General features: G+C 40.3%; 1 protein-coding gene across 1 annotated transcript in view; it reads left to right on the forward strand.

The window, feature by feature from the left end:
- Positions 1 to 21,495, forward strand: part of LOC308292279 (ankyrin repeat and IBR domain-containing protein 1-like) — a gene marked incomplete at its 5' end in the record, with an annotated part of 135,520 nt that overhangs the window by 21,884 nt on the left and 92,141 nt on the right.

Here is a 21,495-nt window from a genome sequence, read left to right on the forward strand (position 1 = left end):
ATAATGTATCACTGCAGTGCGGGTGGCGAAAAATAGTGGCACAAGCTAATGATTAGAGAGGCAAGCCACTGAGGCCGGTGCAGAGATGGGGCATTCTGTCTGTATTAGAATATGGCAACGCCCAACTCCTCATTGGAGTTCCCAGTCCACTCCCGCGTTGGCAGCCGCTGTCAAAGCACTCTCCGTAGCGTAGCAGATCCCAAGAGCCCCAAATCCACCCACTGTTGTTCTGCCAGCGTACAGACACACTGCCAGAAGGCCGGCTCCAACGCCTCTCTTCCCGTTAGCTGCTCGTGTGAGGTGCTGCAAGGCAGCGTCGGCTGTCGCTATTAGACCTGTCACAATTCAGGCAGACAACTCTTGGATTAATTAGAATATATTTTGATTGAGCATTTACTGAGCATGATATACAGTATGAAGATATAGTTTGGCGTCAGGACTCTGTCTCTATTCATTCCCTGTAAGCATAAACATTTTAGTTAAGTTATATACCAAATAGAATTACAGGGAATGAATTAAGACCCCCAAAGGGGATCTAGAAACAGCGGGGGATGTGGTGGGTAAAATGTCATAATCGTGACAGCCCTTGTCGGTATAGCCTACTCCATTAGTGAGCAGCGCCCTCTTGTATGCCAGCTTGCCATGCTAATGAAGCACACAGTCAACACTCCACAGAGGCTGCAAACGCATCTTAAATCTGCATGTACTACATTACCGGTGGTACAGTAGTTACAACAGATCAGTGAATGAACTGTGTGGTTCTCTCTCTCTCTCTCTCTCTCTCTGCAGCTGGAGCAGAAGCTGCTGAAAACGGCCAAGGAGAAGATGGAGCAGCTGAGCAGAGCGTTCATCTGCCGTACGTCTTGTCTTACTGCTCTCTATGTCCTGTCTCTCTCTGTGTCTTACTGCTCTCTGGAGACACTTCTCTTGGAAGTCACTCTGGACAACGAGCGTCCGCTAAACACCTGCATTGTGATTCATGTGTTTCACCAGGAGAGGGCACCCCTCCAGACACGCGCTTCATCGAGGATGGTGTGTGTGTGCTGCTGAAGACGCGGCGCGTGCTGAAGTGCTCCTACCCGTACGGCTTCTTCCAGCAGCAGGGAAGCACGCAGAAGGAGATCTTTGAGCTCATGCAGGTACGGTACGCTACAGTAACAGTACACATACGCTCACATACAGTACTAGTATAGAAAGCTCCTCAACGTATCGGAGCACACGCACAGCAGTGTGCACGCACGGGCGCGATGGCCTTAGAAAAACACGGTAAAAAACACTGAAAACGCTGTCACAGAAGTTTACAGATCCTTCTCGAAAAATTTGAATATTGTGAAAAAGTACATTTTCTTGAAACTTTCATATATTTCTTGAAACTTTCATAGATTCTAGATACATTGAACATTCAGTGAATTATTCCACACCTTTTTTTTATTAAAACTTTTTTTTTTATGGCATACAGCTCATGAATATCCAATTTCTAAATATTACAATACCAGTAAGACTCCCTAATCGGGAGATAAGCGACCGTAGGTCACTTATCTCCACAAATAGGGCAAAAATGTGTTTTTCCAAAATCTTCCTGATCCATGTTGATCACATGAGTGTAGACATACTGTGTAGTGATTTTCGTGATTTTAGGGCAAAATCTGTAGGAGCAGTGTCCAAAAATGTGTTTTTAAAAATCGGCCTGGAGGTGGCGCTATATGGGAGAGATTCATGTTGATGGGATGAGTGTAGACATACTGTGTACCGATTTGCGTGATTTTAGGGCAAAAATTTTAGGAGCAGTGTCCAAAAATGTGTTTTGCAAGAATGGGCCTCATGGTGGCGCTAGAAGAGGGCCATGTGAGAAATGAGGGGTGGGGTCTCCGCGCTGCCAAGGCGGACGAATAGGTACCGGCCCCGGCTGTCCCGGTCGCTCCTAGCCGGAGTTACGGCATTTTATGTGAGCTGCAGTGTAGGGGGTCCTCCACTGGGGGCGCCACCACTTTTGCATCCGTTCTGGAGCACCAGGAGTCGGTGGTCCCCGGGAATTCCCCGTGAGCAGCCCCGTTGGGGTGGTCATTTGGTCAGTTTAGCACATTTGGTCATTTTTTACATCTGGGGGTCCCCCAGGGACCTGGGGGTCCCTGGAGCTCCGGGATTTTCGCAGCTGTTGCACTGAGTCCCTTGCTCTCTCTCTCTTTCCTCTCTCTCTCCCTGGCTTTTGGATTTCGGATTTCCAAAACGCAACGAAAACACGCAGTGCAGTGTGCAACCAGCTTAACAAGGATGGATAGGATCAGGAACGAGTACATCAGAGCGTACATCAGCGCTTGTTAGATGTTTTGGAGATAAAGCCAGAGAGGCCAAACTGGTTTGGGCATGTACAGAGGAGGGACAGTGAGTCCGAAGTTAGCCTGTTAGTTCCAACCTCAGCAACCTTATAAGGATGCTGAGGTTGGAACTAACAGGCAGGAAGGACCAAAGAGGAGATTTATGGATGTTGCGAACGAGGACATGAAGTTAAACGGTGTGAAAGAAGAGGAGGCAGAGGACAGGGTGAGATAGAGGCAGAAGAGATCTAGTAGAACTAAAAGACAGTTAATTTTATGTTTGGTTGCACTCGGGTTTTGCACTCTGAAAATAGCAGATCTGCAAGTGAGCTTGTAGATCTGCTATTTTCAGCATGCAACCAAGTGTAGAATCAGGCATTTCACCGCCATCAAGGCCTGGCAAAATACATTGTTGTCGACAAAATCAACTGTAGATCTACTAAAAGCATATGATATTTAGTCGACTGAAATTTTAATCAAAAGACTATGACTAAAACTAAATCTAAATTTCAAAATCAACACTGGTGCGATGAAGGGTCATTGAATAAAACATTATTAAGGTTTAATTAATTAGGCTCTGCTTATGTGTGTTAAGATGCTGGCACGACACTCAGTACTGGGGGACGGAGAGCAGAGAGACAGACACACACAGGTAACACACACACGCACACATACATACACACACACAAACACACACACACACACACACACACACACACACACACACACACACACACACATGAAATGCATCAAAAGTGTTTGGCCAGCAGAATAACATTACTGTAGAAACACTTAGAATCGCAGGTCTGGGGATGCAGTTATTACAGTATGAGAAATACAACAGTGCAAAATGTCACTTGATAAACCAATACGTACTGGATAACACGGTAAATGGTGCATTTATATACTGTAGCGCTTTTATCCGAGGCGCTTTACATAGATTGTGCATTACATTCACCCATTCACACACACATTCATACACCGATGGCAGAGGAAACCATGCAAGGCACCAACCTGCTCATCAGGAGCAACTAGGCGTTCAGAGTCTTGCTCAAGGACACTTCGACATTAACCCTCGTGCTCTAATGACGGTTTCTCTACCCCTGAGCTATGCCGCCCCAGTATATTATATATATTGTATATATCAGTGCAGCCCCGGCTGTGTGCGTGCCGTGCTACTAGGGTTACCAAAAAAAATATGATTTAATATAGGAAAATACCAGTTTTAGCTAACTTTATAACCGAAGAAATACCAGATTTTTCGGGCAAGTTTCATTAGGAAGTGTCCCGTATTTGAAACTCTGGGAGTTGGCAACCCTACGTGCTACGGACGTCTCTTGCGAGCTTTGCTAAGCTGACCCTGCACTGCAGCATGCGCCGCTTAAGATGCAAAAACACCCTCATTATGGAAAAGAGACTGAGGTCTTGTTGTTATGTCATGTTCACTGGTGGCTAACGCTAAGTTGTTGTTATGCTAGCGTTGACTTCCTGTATGTTTTATGCTAGTAGTACACTGACTTCCTGTATGTTTTATGCTAGGAGTACGCTGACTTCCTGTATGTTCTAGGAATACGCTGACTTCCAGTACCGCCGCAGACACCGGCAGCGTCGTCTTCACAGCGTCCGCAGCAACAGCAACACTCCAGCGACCAGCAGGAGAGCCGACAGCACAGGTACAGTACCTGAGCAGCAGTAAAATACGTGGAATTATAGCATATAACAGGTAGTTCCGATGATACGATATCCCATCATGCAACAGCACATGTAATAAGTCTGAGACGGCCCTTTGCCCTTGGGCTCAACCTTCTTCCAGGAGAAGGTCTCTGGACTGAATTTCCACAGATCATTGAAGTTCTGGTTGCAGCCACGACCACCAAAAATGTACAGCTCTTCATTGTAGGCAAAGGCTGAATGAGACGTGCGTTCTTCTGGTAGCAGCTGTACAGAAGGTGTGCTCAGTCAGCTGTTGGTCTCAAACACTGATGTTGTTGTAGTGGCCCTGGTAACCTTTGCCCCCAAATACAAAGATGTTTTTTTCTGATGATGGTGGCAGAGTGACGTGATAAAGCAGGTAATAGAGGGCCTCTGGTGTTAACTGATGTCGAATGCATAAAGCACGTTGTCGCACACCCTATTTACAAAAGCAAAATATCGTACCGTTTTGGCTTTGTATCGTATCGTATCGTTTTAAAATGTGGTAATCGGTATCGAATCGTTTTGCAATGCAAATAATTGATTGTATGGAAACTAAATATTTGTGCCTTGTATTTGGTAATTTTAAGAGGGAAAATGAAAAAGAGGGGTCTAATTACCTTTCCATTCCATATAGCTACTCTTGGTCTATTGATAAATGTGTGTAATCTCTGTGTTCATGTCAAGGTGGGTTTGTGTTCAAATATAATGTCCATCTTTGCTAGATAATCACAGCGTTTACTTCCATAATAATAGATTTATTACACGTTTTACACAGATTTCATTTCTTTGCTAAATAGTTACTATATTGATTTAAAATCATTGAATCGAATCGTATCGCCATGAATGAACCAATATCGTTCATGTATCGTATCGTTAACCATTGTTAGGATATTGTGCCTCATAGGCTTACACATATCTTTCCAGTTTCCACACCCTGCACACATGGTTTGGTTATTTTACTTTTATTGTTTTGGCACTGTCTCTGTGCGTTATGACGGCGGAGGCACGGCTATATGAATGGACGTCATCACACGGGGACAGGAAGGAGGAAGTGTTTGAAGAAGCGTGGCGGTTCGTTTGTTACGGGCTGCGATCTATGGCTGTGATGTGGAAGACGATATATCTTTGACTTTAACGTACATACGGAGGCCACAACTCAACGGCGATTGCAGAAGATAAGAGACGGATGGATAGCGCTGTCCTCCGGGGCCTTATAGTTCGCATGAGTGGAGAATAGTGGAGCTTCGCGTACGATAGAAAGTTATTGTTGACTGTCCAGCTGTTTGGAGAACCAGCGTCGTGGATGTGTAGAGACTAATACATAAAACGAAGAAAAACCCTACGGGAGAAAAAAAAGAAGAAAATATAAAAACAACAAAAAGACTACGGGTTGTTTACCCGCATCTGAACGGACCATATCCAGCACCTCGCTTCGGCTGTGTTGGCCAACGACAGAGCTGGCCGTAGCCAGTAGGTGAGTGGACATGCGAAGTGTTGATATCGGGGACAGTGCCGTTTTGTTTTAGTTTGACCTGCACACGCATCCACCACACGCACACACATATAGCTTACTTTTAGGTCAGGGTTTCCTATCTATTGCCATTTAACGAGCCGATAGGATTAACCCGTGACAGATGGGGGCTCGTCACTACTGAACCTTGTTGTGTTTAGTCTAGTAGTTATTATAAGTCTGTCTGTAGTAGTGGCCAAGTATTAGAGTAAACATGGGGGACGAATTTAAACCCGAGCTGTTTTTGGAAAAACCCCGTAGGCTCGGCGAGTGGTATGATCTGAAAAAAGAACAGTTAAAGCAAGTGGCTGAGTATTTGAAGGTGGATTTAGCGCCAGATGTGAAGAAAGGGGAAATGGTGGAGATATTGGTACAGAGAGTGGGGGGAGAGCCACTTGATAACGCCACTCGTCAGCAGTTGTCGTCAGTGGAGTTACAAAAAGTAGCCTTGGAGCAAATGAGAGTTAAAGAGAGGGAGGAAACGCAGCGTGAGCTGGCGCGTATTGCATTGGAAAAAGAAAGATTGAGGGTTGAATTGGAGATAAAGAGATTGGAGCACGGGGTGGCTAAAAATGAGAAAGGGTTTGATGTGGGGCGTAATATATGCCTGGTGCCCAAATTCTGTGGACAGGAAGTGGATGTCTTTTTTTTGTCATTTGAAAAGGTGGCAAACAGTTTAAAATGGCCCTCAGAATATTGGTCACTGTTAGCACAAAGTGCATTGACAGGAAGAGCTCAAGAGGTGTATGCAGCTCTAGATGAGGAGAAGTCAGCTGATTATCAGGTTGTGAAAAAACTAGTATTGGCTGCTTATGAATTAGTACCTGAATCATATCGCCAGAGATTTCGGGGCTTGCAGAGGAAAACAGGAGAGTCACATTTGGAATTGGCTAGACAAAAGGAAATGGCATTTGATAGGTGGTGTCGTGCTCAAAATGTAAATCAAGAATATAGTAAACTCAGGCAGCTCATCTTAACAGAAGAGTTTAAAAAGTGTGTGCCACCAGAAATAAAAACCCATTTGGAGGATCACAAAGTGGATAATGTACAAAAGGCGGCAACACTGGCCGATGAGTATGAATTATCGCACAGGACAAATTTTGTTAATGCAAGGAATAATAGCTATCAAGAGCCACAGGAGGAAGTAGCATCTGGTAGCAGAGACTCTAGGACAGGGATGAAGGGGAGGAATGACAGGTCAGGGGCACCTTCGGGAATGCCACCTGGACCAACATGTCATTACTGTCGGGAAAGGGGACACATAAAAGCGGAATGTTGGAAATTGCAAAATGACATGTCAAGAGAAGGGGGAGTGAAACCATTGGGATTGGTTTCGAGGAGCCCCGAGTCTGAGGAGACAAAAGAGAAGGAGAGAACTTTTGAAATGTACAAAAAGTTCATTTCAGAAGGGTCAGTAGAAATTGATGGAAAAGAGAGTCCTGTAGTGGTGCTGCGAGACACAGGAGCCAGTCAGTCTCTGTTGTTAGAAAAGGTGGGAGAGAGAAAGGGGGCGTTTCTCAGCACCTATGCTCTCATTAAAGGGGTTGGAGGAGAGTTCATGTCTGTGCCTATTCACCAAGTAATGTTAAAGTCTAGGGTGGTGAGCGGGCTGGTGTCTGTGGGGGTGGTCGCCAGTTTGCCAGTACCAGGGGTGGACTTCATTTTAGGGAATGACCTAGCGGGGGACAAGGTATATGCAGACCCTGAAATTGCCACAACTCCAGCTGTTGTAAGGGAGACTGAGGGGTTGCAGGACACATTCCCAGGAATTTTTCCGGCTCGGGTGGTGACGCGAGCACAGGCTCGGCGGGATAGATGGAAAAAGAAAAGATTATGTCATATAAACATGTTGAAGCTGTATCATGGACGGGATGGGAAGCCAGTAGTAGCTGTTAACCAAGAAGTGGTGACACAGAAGATGAATGAGACAGAGGAGGATAATGAGACAGGGAGATTGGAGCCAGTGTTACATGCCCCTGATTTTGGGAAACCCTTTAAATTGGCAGTAGATGCGTGTGATGTGGGGATTGGAGGGGTGTTAATGCAGGAGGATAGCAGCGGGATGGATATGCCAGTGGCTTACTACTCCAAAAAGCTCAATTGTCACCAAAAGCGCTATTCCACCATAGAGAAGGAAGGGCTAGCCCTGGTGTTAGGATTGCAGCACTTTGAGATCTATGTGACCAATGGTTGTGGGGAAGTTGTGGTGTACACTGATCATAATCCTCTGGTGTTTATTGAGAAGTTTAAGACCAAGAACCAGAGGCTGTTTCGATGGAGTCTGGTCCTCCAGCAATACAATCTAAGCGTACAGCATGTAGCAGGGAAGGATAACGTCATTGCGGACACTCTCTCTAGGGCAGTGGGAGGTTAGGTTGGTAGAGCAGTAAGAATTAGGTTATTGGCAGTGTAAAGAAAAAATAGATTTTTTCTTTTCTTTATGGGGGGAGATGTTAGGATATTGTGCCTCATAGGCTTACACATATCTTTCCAGTTTCCACACCCTGCACACATGGTTTGGTTATTTTACTTTTATTGTTTTGGCACTGTCTCTGTGCGTTATGACGGCGGAGGCACGGCTATATGAATGGACGTCATCACACGGGGACAGAAAGGAGGAAGTGTTTGAAGAAGCGTGGCGGTTCGTTTGTTACGGGCTGCGATCTATGGCTGTGATGTGGAAGACGATATATCTTTGACTTTAACGTACATACGGAGGCCACAACTCAACGGCGATTGCAGAAGATAAGAGACGGATGGATAGCGCTGTCCTCCGGGGCCTTATAGTTCGCATGAGTGGAGAATAGTGGAGCTTCGCGTACGATAGAAAGTTATTGTTGACTGTCCAGCTGTTTGGAGAACCAGCGTCGTGGATGTGCAGAGACTAATACATAAAACGAAGAAAAACCCTACGGGAGAAAAAAAAAGAAGAAAATATAAAAACAACAAAAAGACTACGGGTTGTTTACCCGCATCTGAACGGACCATATCCAGCACCTCGCTTCGGCTGTGTTGGCCAACGACAGAGCTGGCCGTAGCCAGTAGGTGAGTGGACATGCGAAGTGTTGATATCGGGGACAGTGCCGTTTTGTTTTAGTTTGACCTGCACACGCATCCACCACACGCACACACATATAGCTTACTTTTAGGTCAGGGTTTCCTATCTATTGCCATTTAACGAGCCGATAGGATTAACCCGTGACACTATCCAAAACCTCTAATAAATACCTCAATCAATCAATCAATCAATCAATCAATCAATCAATCAATCAATCAATCAATCAGCCCAGGCGAGTTTCTATCTGGTGACTCTCCTGGTATTCACTCTCCCAGGTCCCAGACGACACCAGCCCAAAACCCAGGCAGAGTCTGGGGACCATCCTGTCCTTAAAAACAACCCCACTCACACTAACTAACTGGGAACTAATTAACTAACAGCAAACACAACCTTATATGGTCCTTTTCCTTTCTGTAGCAATGTGTTTCTGGAGGAAGACGTCAGACATGAAGGCAATTAATATCTGAATAGAGAGATAAAAATACTTTAATGCTGCAGATATTAATCCTAGAATGGCCTTTCCTCTGGCGCCATCTTTTGGCCAAACTCTCCACTTGGACACAAGATGTGTCAAAATGTAATGGACAGATTGCCATGAAACTTGATCAGCGCATTCATGCTTCCTGGGAGATTAACCCTAACCAAGTGTTCCAATGACCTTGATCTTCTAGCGCCACCATCTGGTGCAAATAAACAGGGGCTGCTCGATTATGGCAAAAAAAGACAATTATTTTTGGTCAATATGATTATTTATGCCTTGAAATCAAAGTGTTGACAAACACATGGAGTGGTTTTATTCTTGTTGACCAAAAGGCTCTCTTTCCATCATCTTGGCTCAGATCAGAACTAAACATCTCACAGTCTGACTGAGATTGAGTTTGGCTTTTTAGTTTTTTTATGTAAAATAATGATCTTTTCAGCCCTACTTTGATCACTCCTCTCACTCAGGTCAACAAAGGCTGCTTACAGCATGTGATCAAATACCATCTCTCATCCTCACTTCAGTTTAAGGATGTATTTTGGATCACAGCCCAGTTTTTGAACTACAGTTATTTGTATCCTATACTTCCTCTGTTTTACACAAAACCATTTCTAAAACACATGACACATCAAAGTGTGTTCGGCCCTACAGTAAAGGGTGGTGGTTATAACTATTGATGGGGTTGGTCATAGAAGGAAGCATGGTTGCAGAAACATTGAAAGCAGATTGGCTACTTTCATCATATTCACTTTAGACCAGGGGTCTTCAACAGGGGGTCTGGGACCCCTAGGGGGTCCTTAGAGTTACTACAGGGGGTCCTCCAAATCTTTGTGTGATAGAAACCTTTTTTCTCCTTTTTTATATTAACCACTTGAACCCTAAAGTCCATATTCTGAGAACTTTAGACAAAAATAGCAGATCTACAAGCTCACAATGCCTCACGCTGGGAGGAGCGTGAGGCATTGTGAGCTTGTAGATCGGCTATTTTCGGCAAAAGGTTTGGTGTAGAGGGGGGAAAAGAGCTGACTAAGTACAGAGTGAAAGTCAAGTTTATTAACTCTATCCACGCTTTGAACGTTCCCGTTCGCCCCATTTTTGACGGCCCGATAATGCCAATTATAGGTTCTTTGGCTCGTTCTTTTGTACCTTGGTTTGATGTCTGTAACCTGTTGAGGTGTCGCGCGGGTGTCTACCGTTGAAACAGCTCCCATAAAAGTACTCTTAAAATCCAACTGGACGTTAACATCAATGGAGTCACAACACTCTTCCATGTGTTTTTCTCTGGATCTATTGCTCTGTAGCGACTCATCAGCCTTGAACAGCCTTGACAAGCAAGAGTCGATCTGAGACCATTTTCACATTAATTCTTGCATGAGGCTGCCCCCTACTGCTGGTAGAGCCACGGCACCTCTTTAAGAGAAAATTTCCAAAAAAAAAAGAATACACCTTTGTCTATATCATCGCAAAGGTAAGGTGCTTTTGCTGGCACAAAACCCAATAATAAATAACAACATCTGGCAGAATAAGAGTTAAGTATTGACGGTTCAAGTGGTTAAATATCTGAAAACACATTGACATGAATCCAAAATACACTGATGATTGTGCTGTCAAACAATGAAACTACATTTATATGGAATATGGGGGTCCCTGCTTCATCTCTCTCTCAGCTAAGGGGTCCTTGGCCTGAAAACTTTGAAGACCCCTGCTTTAGATCGTCATTTGCATATTCTTGACACGACTGTGAAGTCATTAAAGTCCTTGTTGAATTGCTTCATTTCAGAGCAGTGTGTGGAGTCCAGACTGCAGGTGAAGATGAACTCTCCAGACTCAGCCAGGGCCGTTTCTATTAAACAGGAGGAACCTGAAGATCAGCCACACTTCAGTGAGTTCAACCACGTTTGCTGTGGTTAGTTAAAAATCAACTACTCTCAGAGTGGACTGTTTCTCTGGTCTGGAGCTGAGTAAATGAATCGTCAGTTTAGCAAACCAAAATTGCGGCTCCTCAAATGAGCGCAGGGGGTTGGGGGTGGGTTTAACGAATATCCAATCAGCACTTGAAACGATTCAAACGAAGTTCACACACCAGTGTAACAAGTGTTTCAGTGTGTCAAGTAGTCTGAAGGCACACTGGGTGAGAAAAAAACTTTGCAGTGTAGAGTTTCAGTTCCAGTTGTAGTCATTTAACCCATTTAGACCTAGGATTATTGACTACTTTAACCATTAAAAAATAGAAGATATACAAGCTCACAGCGCGGCACCGACTGCCGCGCTGCGAGCTTGTACATCTGCTATTTTTGAAAAATCATGATTTTTCTTTGTAAGTCTTTGAATATATCTATTTAAAAGCGAACATTTGTAACTCTTCTGGGGGGTCCCTGGAACAACATATTTTGAGATGGGGGTCCGTGGCTAAATACCTGTAATTTTGGGAGTCCTTGACGTGAAAAGGTTTGAGAACCACTGATTTAGAGGAAGGATTTAGAAGTCGGGTCAAAGATCGGGTCAAAGATATTCAAAGACTTGCACACATTTTCTCGATTTTTCAAAAAATAGCAGATCTACAAGCTCGCAGCGCGGCACTCGGTGCCGCGCTGTGAGCTTGTATATCTGCTATTTTTCTAAAGTTAAAGCATAAAATAATGGTTAAAGTGTTTAAAATCTAACGCGACTCAGGCGCGTTCCAGAGTATTTGAGAGTTATAGATAAAGCGGTTTATTCACACCAAGGGAAACCAACATTCTACTATAAAACAGCTCACTGGGAGGATCAAATGAAACACCTGTATGTTGGTAGGGAGGTGGATTGAAAAGCAGAAATATTATGGATATTCATACTGATCCTGTCAACAGAGGCCTCCGTAGCTCTTCATTTACTCAATGTGTTTTAAGTGTTAACACACGTTAATATATCAACGTAACTGCAGACAGGACTGATGAATTAGGATTGTGGGCGTGTTTTTATACTTCTTGTGGCCCTACATCTTGGCACAGGAAATCTCATGATAAGTTACTCCATTTGAGGTCAACCTGACCCAGTACAGTACAGTTTTCTTTCCTGTTAACTAGAACGTTCTGGCACAATAACCAAACTCTAAACTGTATTCCATTATTCTCTAATCCAGGGGTGGGCAACCTTAGGCACGGTGCCAACATTGGCACAGGGGAGGCTGATCACCAGCACACAGGCAGAAATGTGAAAGAGGATTTTTATTTTAAAAACAAATATATATATCTTTTAATGCGGTCAATTAATTTATAGCAAATTACATCTTGCACAAAATGCTCCATTCATTATCCTGTAATGTGGGATCTGTTCTGAAGGAGAACATGGGAGGTTCAGGAAACACTCTTCTGAGGGCAGGATCATATTGATGATGTGTTGGACATGTGTGGAATGTGAAGCCATAGTACTTTATTGACTGACAAAAAAGGGCAGGGATTGAGAAGTATTAGCGCAGGCCTCTGTTTCTTTTTAGTTTAGCAAATCTGGCTGATTAATGTCCAGTGCTCTATTGCACACCTGTGCCACATTACCCGGCTTGTCGTCTCTCTCACTAAATCTACTTGTCATGTCGGCAGCTTTTCTCAAGGTTTCCTTCCTACGATGTAGTGTGGAGAATACCCGATTCATCTTTAAACATCGATAAGTCCTGAGAATAATTTAATATCATTTAGAGAGTTGAAGTAGCCTACCTGTGGAACTGAAGAAGTTGAGTCTCCGAACAACTGAATGGCAGCAACAAGTCAATATACCTGCCAAAGATAGTGATACAGTGATACCAAGGATTAAAAACAAAGATCCTTTCCCAGTAGCCCAAATATAGGCAGGCAAGTATAGTTAGGGGGAAACACGAGCCCATGAGTTTGCCAATCTGTTGTTTATACATTTCATATGTAAACATGAACACATTGTTATGACCAGTTAAATAAATAGTAAGGTCAGTGGAAGGAGAAGCGTCTCTATCAGAAAGGAAATGTGTACGTTTTCTGGCCAAGGACCCCTTAGTCGAAAGAGAGATGAAGCAGGGACCCCCACAACACATAGATACATATAGTTTCATCGTTTGACGGCACAATCATAAGCATTGTTTTGGATTCAATTTGTGTTTTCAGATATTTAACCACTTGAACCGTCAATACATAATAATCCTGACCTTTCACTCTGTACTTAGTCTGCTCTTTTTCCCCTCTTACCAAACCTCTTTGCCGAAAATAGCCGATCTACAAGCTCACAACGCCTCGCGCTGCGAGGCGTTGTGAGCTTGTAGATCTGCTATTTTTGGCTAAAGTTCTCAGAATATGGATGCTAGGGTTCAAGTGGTTGATATAAAAAAGGAGAAACAAAAGATTCTATCAATGATTTGGAGGCCCCCCTGTAGTAACTCTGAGGACCCCCTAGGGGTCCCGGACCCCCTGTTGAAGACCCCTGTGTTAAGGCATGGGGGCCATCATTATGATCTCTATTCGTATAGAGAGACTCAACATCCATAGTGACCAGAAAGTTTGACAACTGGTGAGGCCAGATAGCTCTTATCAGTAGTGTCTGATGTTCTAAACATAATCTGCAGTGGTTATATAGGGTTCTGGCCAGGTCTCACTTGTAAAAGAGGTTTTTAACCTAAATGTCTCAAAAGAACTTTACTGTAGCACATTTAAACTCTGTGAGAGGCTATGTTTACACCGTTTTAAACATCATCTTATGAACTCACTTTGTCTCTGGTTCTCACTAACATCATCAGTAGAAAGAACTTTACTGTAGCACATTTAAACTCTGTGAGAGGCCATGTTTACACCGTTTTAAACATCATCTTATGAACTCAACTTGTCTCTGGTTCTCACTAACATCATCAGTAGATGATGAAGGACCTGCAGCAGCTCCACTTCCACTGGCTGTTAATGAACATGTGTTTCATGATGTACATTTATTTAAATGTGATGATACAGTATAATGTTGTATGACATTGTGGTATTATGATGATGAATTAAACAATGGATATTATGCTCCAAGCTAGATTTTCAGACCCTTCTAGTTTGATATTATACTGTTATTCTGTTATGTTTTCATGTTTGATTTTTTCTCTGTTTATTAATTGTGTATCTGTAATTTGTGGGTAGCTTGAAAAACACACTTTTACACTTGTAAACCTGTGATTTGACCAATACAGTGAAGTTGTTGAAGTTGTTTTTGTTGGCTGATTGTCAATGTAAATAACTGGTGGTAAATGGTAAATGGTGCTTTTATATAGCACCTTTATCCAAGGAGCTTTAGAGATTGTGCATTACATTCACCCGTTTAAACACACATTCACACACTGATATCAGAGGAAACCATGCAAGGCACCAACCTGCTCACTGGGAGCAACTAGGGGTTCAGAGTAGGGCTGCACAATATATCGTTATCGTATCGTTATCAAGGTATGACCATGTGCAATATCAGTATCGCGCAAGGAAACAATATCGCAATATATCGCCCGGGGCAATATATCATCCTTATCAATATATCATCCTTATCAATATATCATCCATATCAATATATCATCCTTATCAATATATCATCCTTATCAATATATCATCCTTATCAATATATCATCCATATCAATATATCATCCATATCAATATATCATCCATATCAATATATCATCCTTATCAATATATCATCCTTATCAATATATCATCCATATCAATATATCATCCATATCAATATATCATCCTTATCAATATATCATCCTTATCAATATATCATCCTTATCAATATATCATCCATATCAATATATCATCCTTATCAATATATCATCCATATCAATATATCATCCTTATCAATATATCATCCTTATCAATATATCATCCTTATCAATATATCATCCATATCAATATATCATCCTTATCAATATATCATCCTTATCAATATATCATCCTTATCAATATATCATCCATATCAATATATCATCCTTATCAATATATCATCCTTATCAATATATCATCCTTATCAATATATCATCCATATCAATATATCATCCATATCAATATATCATCCTTATCAATATATCATCCTTATCAATATATCATCCTTATCAATATATCATCCATATCAATATATCATCCTTATCAATATATCATCCTTATCAATATATCATCCTTATCAATATATCATCCATATCAATATATCATCCTTATCAATATATCATCCTTATCAATATATCATCCTTATCAATATATCATCCATATCAATATATCATCCTTATCAATATATCATCCTTATCAATATATCATCCTTATCAATATATCATCCATATCAATATATCATCCTTATCAATATATCATCCTTATCAATATATCATCCATATCAATATATCATCCTTATCAATATATCATCCATATCAATATATCATCCTTATCAATATATCATCCATATCAATATATCATCCTTATCAATATATCATCCATATCAATATATCATCCTTATCAATATATCATCCTTATCAATATATCATCCATATCAATATATCATCCATATCAATATATCATCCTTATCAATATATCATCCATATCAATATATCATCCTTATCAATATATCATCCATATCAATATATCATCCATATCAATATATCATCCTTATCAATATATCATCCATATCAATATATCATCCTTATCAATATATCATCCTTATCAATATATCATCCATATCAATATATCATCCTTATCAATATATCATCCTTATCAATATATCATCCTTATCAATATATCATCCATATCAATATATCATCCTTATCAATATATCATCCTTATCAATATATCATCCTTATCAATATATCATCCTTATCAATATATCATCCATATCAATATATCATCCTTATCAATATATCATCCTTATCAATATATCATTGTTACGTCCCCGATAGTGGTCTAGGCAAGGGATAGTAACATTTATACCCAAAATGACAAATTGGACAGGAGAATGTTAAACATGAACTGAGAGCTTTTTATTAAAGTAAATTATAAGGAGCCAAATAACAGAAAAACAGGGAAGGGACTGGGTGGTGCCAAAAGAGAAAGTACAATGAAAACTTCTATCTGAATTAAACTAAAAGAGCTTACCTAACAATTAACCAAAACAAAAATCTTCCTACTCTAAGTACAAAAAGAAATTACACAGCGTGGCACTCACCTCCTAGGCTAGTGTGGATAACAAGGAATTCACCTACGGGCAATTATGTACAGGGTACCCCAAAATACTCTTCCCTTCCCCTGGAATAAGTTTGGCTGATTTAGAATGGTTACAATTGAATGGGAAGCAGTGTTAAAGTGTGTGGTAGGACTGAAGCAAGCTATAGCTATGAGCTATTGTTTGGGCCATGCTGGTGGAGGCAATGGCAGGCAGGAAAGAGGAAGATGGCTGGCACACAGGTGATTTATATAGCTGATGACTGCTGATGATTGGCTGGCTGAAACATGGAGGACCAACCGGTGGTGAGAGGCGGATTGGCAATGACAGAGTTGGAGTGAATGGGCTGGACCTGTGCACTGAGAGACAGTTAGAGAGTAGAGTGTAGAGGGGAGGAAAAACAGCCAAGATACAAAACTCCCCCATAACAATCATAACAATATACGTAACAATCATCCTTATCAATATATCATCCATATCAATATATCATCCATATCAATATATCATCCATATCAATATATCATCCTTATCAATATATCATCCTTATCAATATATCATCCATATCAATATATCATCCTTATCAATATATCATCCTTATCAATATATCATCCATATCAATATATCATCCTTATCAATATATCATCCATATCAATATATCATCCTTATCAATATATCATCCATATCAATATATCATCCTTATCAATATATCATCCATATCAATATATCATCCTTATCAATATATCATCCTTATCAATATATCATCCATATCAATATATCATCCATATCAATATATCATCCTTATCAATATATCATCCACATCAATATATCATCCTTATCAATATATCATCCATATCAATATATCATCCTTATCAATATATCATCCTTATCAATATATCATCCATATCAATATATCATCCTTATCAATATATCATCCTTATCAATATATCATCCATATCAATATATCATCCTTATCAATATATCATCCTTATCAATATATCATCCTTATCAATATATCATCCATATCAATATATCATCCTTATCAATATATCATCCTTATCAATATATCATCCTTATCAATATATCATCCATATCAATATATCATCCATATCAATATATCATCCTTATCAATATATCATCCTTATCAATATATCATCCTTATCAATATATCATCCATATCAATATATCATCCATATCAATATATCATCCATATCAATATATCATCCTTATCAATATATCATCCTTATCAATATATCATCCTTATCAATATATCATCCATATCAATATATCATCCTTATCAATATATCATCCTTATCAATATATCATCCATATCAATATATCATCCTTATCAATATATCATCCATATCAATATATCATCCTTATCAATATATCATCCATATCAATATATCATCCTTATCAATATATCATCCATATCAATATATCATCCTTATCAATATATCATCCATATCAATATATCATCCATATCAATATATCATCCATATCAATATATCATCCTTATCAATATATCATCCATATCAATATATCATCCTTATCAATATATCATCCATATCAATATATCATCCTTATCAATATATCATCCTTATCAATATATCATCCATATCAATATATCATCCTTATCAATATATCATCCTTATCAATATATCATCCTTATCAATATATCATCCATATCAATATATCATCCTTATCAATATATCATCCTTATCAATATATCATCCATATCAATATATCATCCTTATCAATATATCATCCTTATCAATATATCATCCTTATCAATATATCATCCATATCAATATATCATCCTTATCAATATATCATCCTTATCAATATATCATCCTTATCGTTGTCCATATTGTTGACTTTTGCTACACTTAGAATATCACAATAACAAGTGTGGGAACCCAATAGCCTTTAACATCAAGAGTGACAGGCCTGTTGACTTGTATGTTGAATAATGCTTAGTTTTCACTGTTGCAACACTTAAAATATTAGTATGAAATGTGTATGGTAATATTGTATATCGCATCGATATCTAAATATTTGGCATGAATACCGTGATATGAAAATGTGTCCATATGGTGCAGCCATAGTTCAGAGTCTTGCTCAAGGACTCTTCCACACTAACTCTTGGGGAGCCCGGGATCGAACTGGAAACCCTTCGGGAACCATCTGTGTTCTAAGACGGCCACTCTACCCCTGAGCCACTGAGCCACTGCTGCCCCTGGTGGTGATATTAGCTTAAACCATTCTCCAGCTGTTACAGTTGTTGTGCTCACTGATCACCTTCATTTCTCAAGACATATTCAGAGCTCTCTAGCTGAATCCGTGGGCAACAGCCATTACAGCATTTAGAGTTGTTAGGAATTAAAACAAAGGATCATGCTGACATGTTTTTATTTTATTTGCCTGACGGGTTCCAAGATTGCCTTAGCATTATTAAGAAAAAGTTGTTAAAGGAGTAGTTCAACCCCAAAATGACTTTTTTTCTATTGATTACTCACACCATGGAGACTTGAGTTCAATAATAATTTTAGGTTTTTGTCGCATTCCTAAGACAGTAATTTTATTACAATAAATGTACCCCCATTGATTCCGGAAGGGGACCCCTCCGGAATCAATGGGGGTAAATTTAAAATGATCAAGTCTCCATCAGCTGTCAGTGCACTCTATGACTCTAATATTAGTTGTGTTAGACACGACTGGTTTACCTTAAGAAATAACCTGGTGATAACCTGGTGCTGTTAGCTCTGGTCCAAAATAAAATATGTCCACCAGGCGGATATTATTTTACTATATACTGTATGAATCAATTAACAATTATCCGTCTGATTAACATGTTTTATCTTCTGTCCAAAAACTGTCCCTTTGTGTTTTTAATTAAACTGATACCTGCCATGGAATGAACAAATACACATTAGAAGTAGGCCTACTGTACATCTGAACTTACCAGGTGTCTCCAACAGGTGGGGTTGGTGTTGTTTAAGTGCATGGTAAAATGCTGCTTTGATGGCTGGTCCACCTGGTCGTAGCACGTTTGAATACAGTATCCTCATTTGTTCCATGCTTTTCTTCTCCACATGAATCTCTGCATAGATCTCATCATGGACCTTGTTATACATGGAACTTATACTGTCCACTATAGCCATGACTGTGGGAACCTTTTGAATCAACTCTGCCATGTGATGGTCCACATAATGTGCTGTTTGCAAGAGAAAGACAGTGGTTGAGAAAGCTTTTTGCACCTCTATATCCAACTCTATATAATTCATACACATACTGTAGAGCAGGTTTCCCCAGTTAGTTTTCCCCAAGGGCAGAATTATGTCTAGGGTACCAAGCCGAGGGCCACAACATTGAATTATATCTAGGGTACCAAGCCGAGGGCCACAACATTGAATTATGTCTAGGGTACCAAGCTGAGGGCCACAACATTAAATTATGTCTAGGGTACCAAGCTGAGGGCCACATCATTGAATTATGTCTAGAGTACCAAGCTGAGGGCCACAGCATTGAATTATGTCTAGGGTACCAAGCCGAGGGCCACAACATTGAATTATATCTAGGGTACCAAGCCGAGGGCCACAACATTGAATTATGTCTAGGGTACCAAGCCGAGGGCCACAGCATTGCGGGAGGCGGCGGCGGCGTTCCCGCTACTCCAGCGACAGTCCAGCTATGCTAGTGTTTTTGCTGCTCTTATACCAACATTATTATAATTATTATTGGTTGTGGCACTAATAATTTAGCCCTGGGATTCTTAAATCCTGTGTTGAGTGTCACACAAGTAGAAATGCACTCCTTAAAGTTAAAACAAAATAAGACCAATTAACCAGTCTGTTTGTAAAGAAGGCCTAGGCATCTGTATGACAGCAGCCAGTTGACAGTGCAGATTTAGAAGGATTATTCTACTATTTTGACCATATTTTTGTCCTGAAACATATTGTTGAATGGTTCTGCTGAGGAGATTATTGTGTTCCTTTATAGATTACATGGAGGCATTTGATACAGTCTGCTCTGGAGGGATGCTCTCTGGTATAAACTGTCAAAGGTAGGTACAGTATCATATATTTAAGTTGGTTTCACCAGTTTATACACAAATACACAAGTCTGTAGGTTTGAAAACATATACAGTAGAATTACATCTTAAATTCCTCAAGTATATCCTCAAAGTAAAAACAACTACTTGTAACTGTAAGAGCGCCTAAGGGTGAAAAGCACCATGTCTTGGCCATCTGGCCAGTGATGTATATCGGACCAGTTACCCATATATGGAGACCCCTGGTACCCATAGGTATTCACAGATACTGGCTTAATATTGATGACATCAGGGATCTCCATATATGGGCATTTAAGGGGAAATCTTGCTCTTTCGACAAGTCACTCTTTCGACTATGAGCATCAGCAGGTTAGCTACTCACTCGTGTCACGGTTACTGAGGTTAGGGTTTGGATTAGGTTTAGGTTTAGGCATAGAGGTTAACATTCACCCACGTCAGCAGGGTAGCTACTCACCTGCGTCGGCAGGTTAGCATTTCACCAGATTAACATTCACTTGTGTCGAAAGAATGAACCGTCCAACAGATGCTATGTCACAATATGAACACGCTCCCCTTTTTTAATACCTCTAAAATGACAAATTAAACTTTGGCCAAATTGTCAAATATTAGAGGCAGACATTTTGAAAATAGCCGATCTACATGCTCACAACGCCTCGCAGTAGATCTGCTATTTTCACAATATTTGTTACACAAAATGTAATGTCTCAATTCTTAGTGCTCATCACGGTGGTGGTGGGGGGGGGGGGTCTGTATATGTTGAGAACCACTGATCTAAAAGAGCGTTACAACCTGTATTATAATGCCCAACACCTTCAAAATAAAAGCACTGAAGCTGTAACACAACGCGCCGCATAAGACAATTGATTGAAAAAAAAGACTGTATCAAGTACGTATATTATAAGTACTCGTACCTTTTACCAATTATAGAGGGTTTAAGTGGTACCAGATATGCAAACTAGATCTTCACGATACGATTATCATGAGTGATTTTTATCACGATAAACGATAATATCACTTATCGTCCCACTCCTAAATCATACTAACTCCATACTAAACAAGAAATAAATACAAAAAAATGTATGTGAAAATATAAAATACTGAATAACTCAATAAATAATAAGAATAAGAATAACTTAAATGTCAAGTTTATTTTATACCTTACAGTTTAGAAGACGCTCTTAATCCAGAGCGACTGGGAAGAAG

This window comes from Nannobrachium achirus (genome assembly GCF_963921795.1).
Source record: "Nannobrachium achirus genome assembly, chromosome: 10".
Taxonomy (NCBI): Eukaryota; Metazoa; Chordata; class Actinopteri; order Myctophiformes; family Myctophidae; genus Nannobrachium; species Nannobrachium achirus.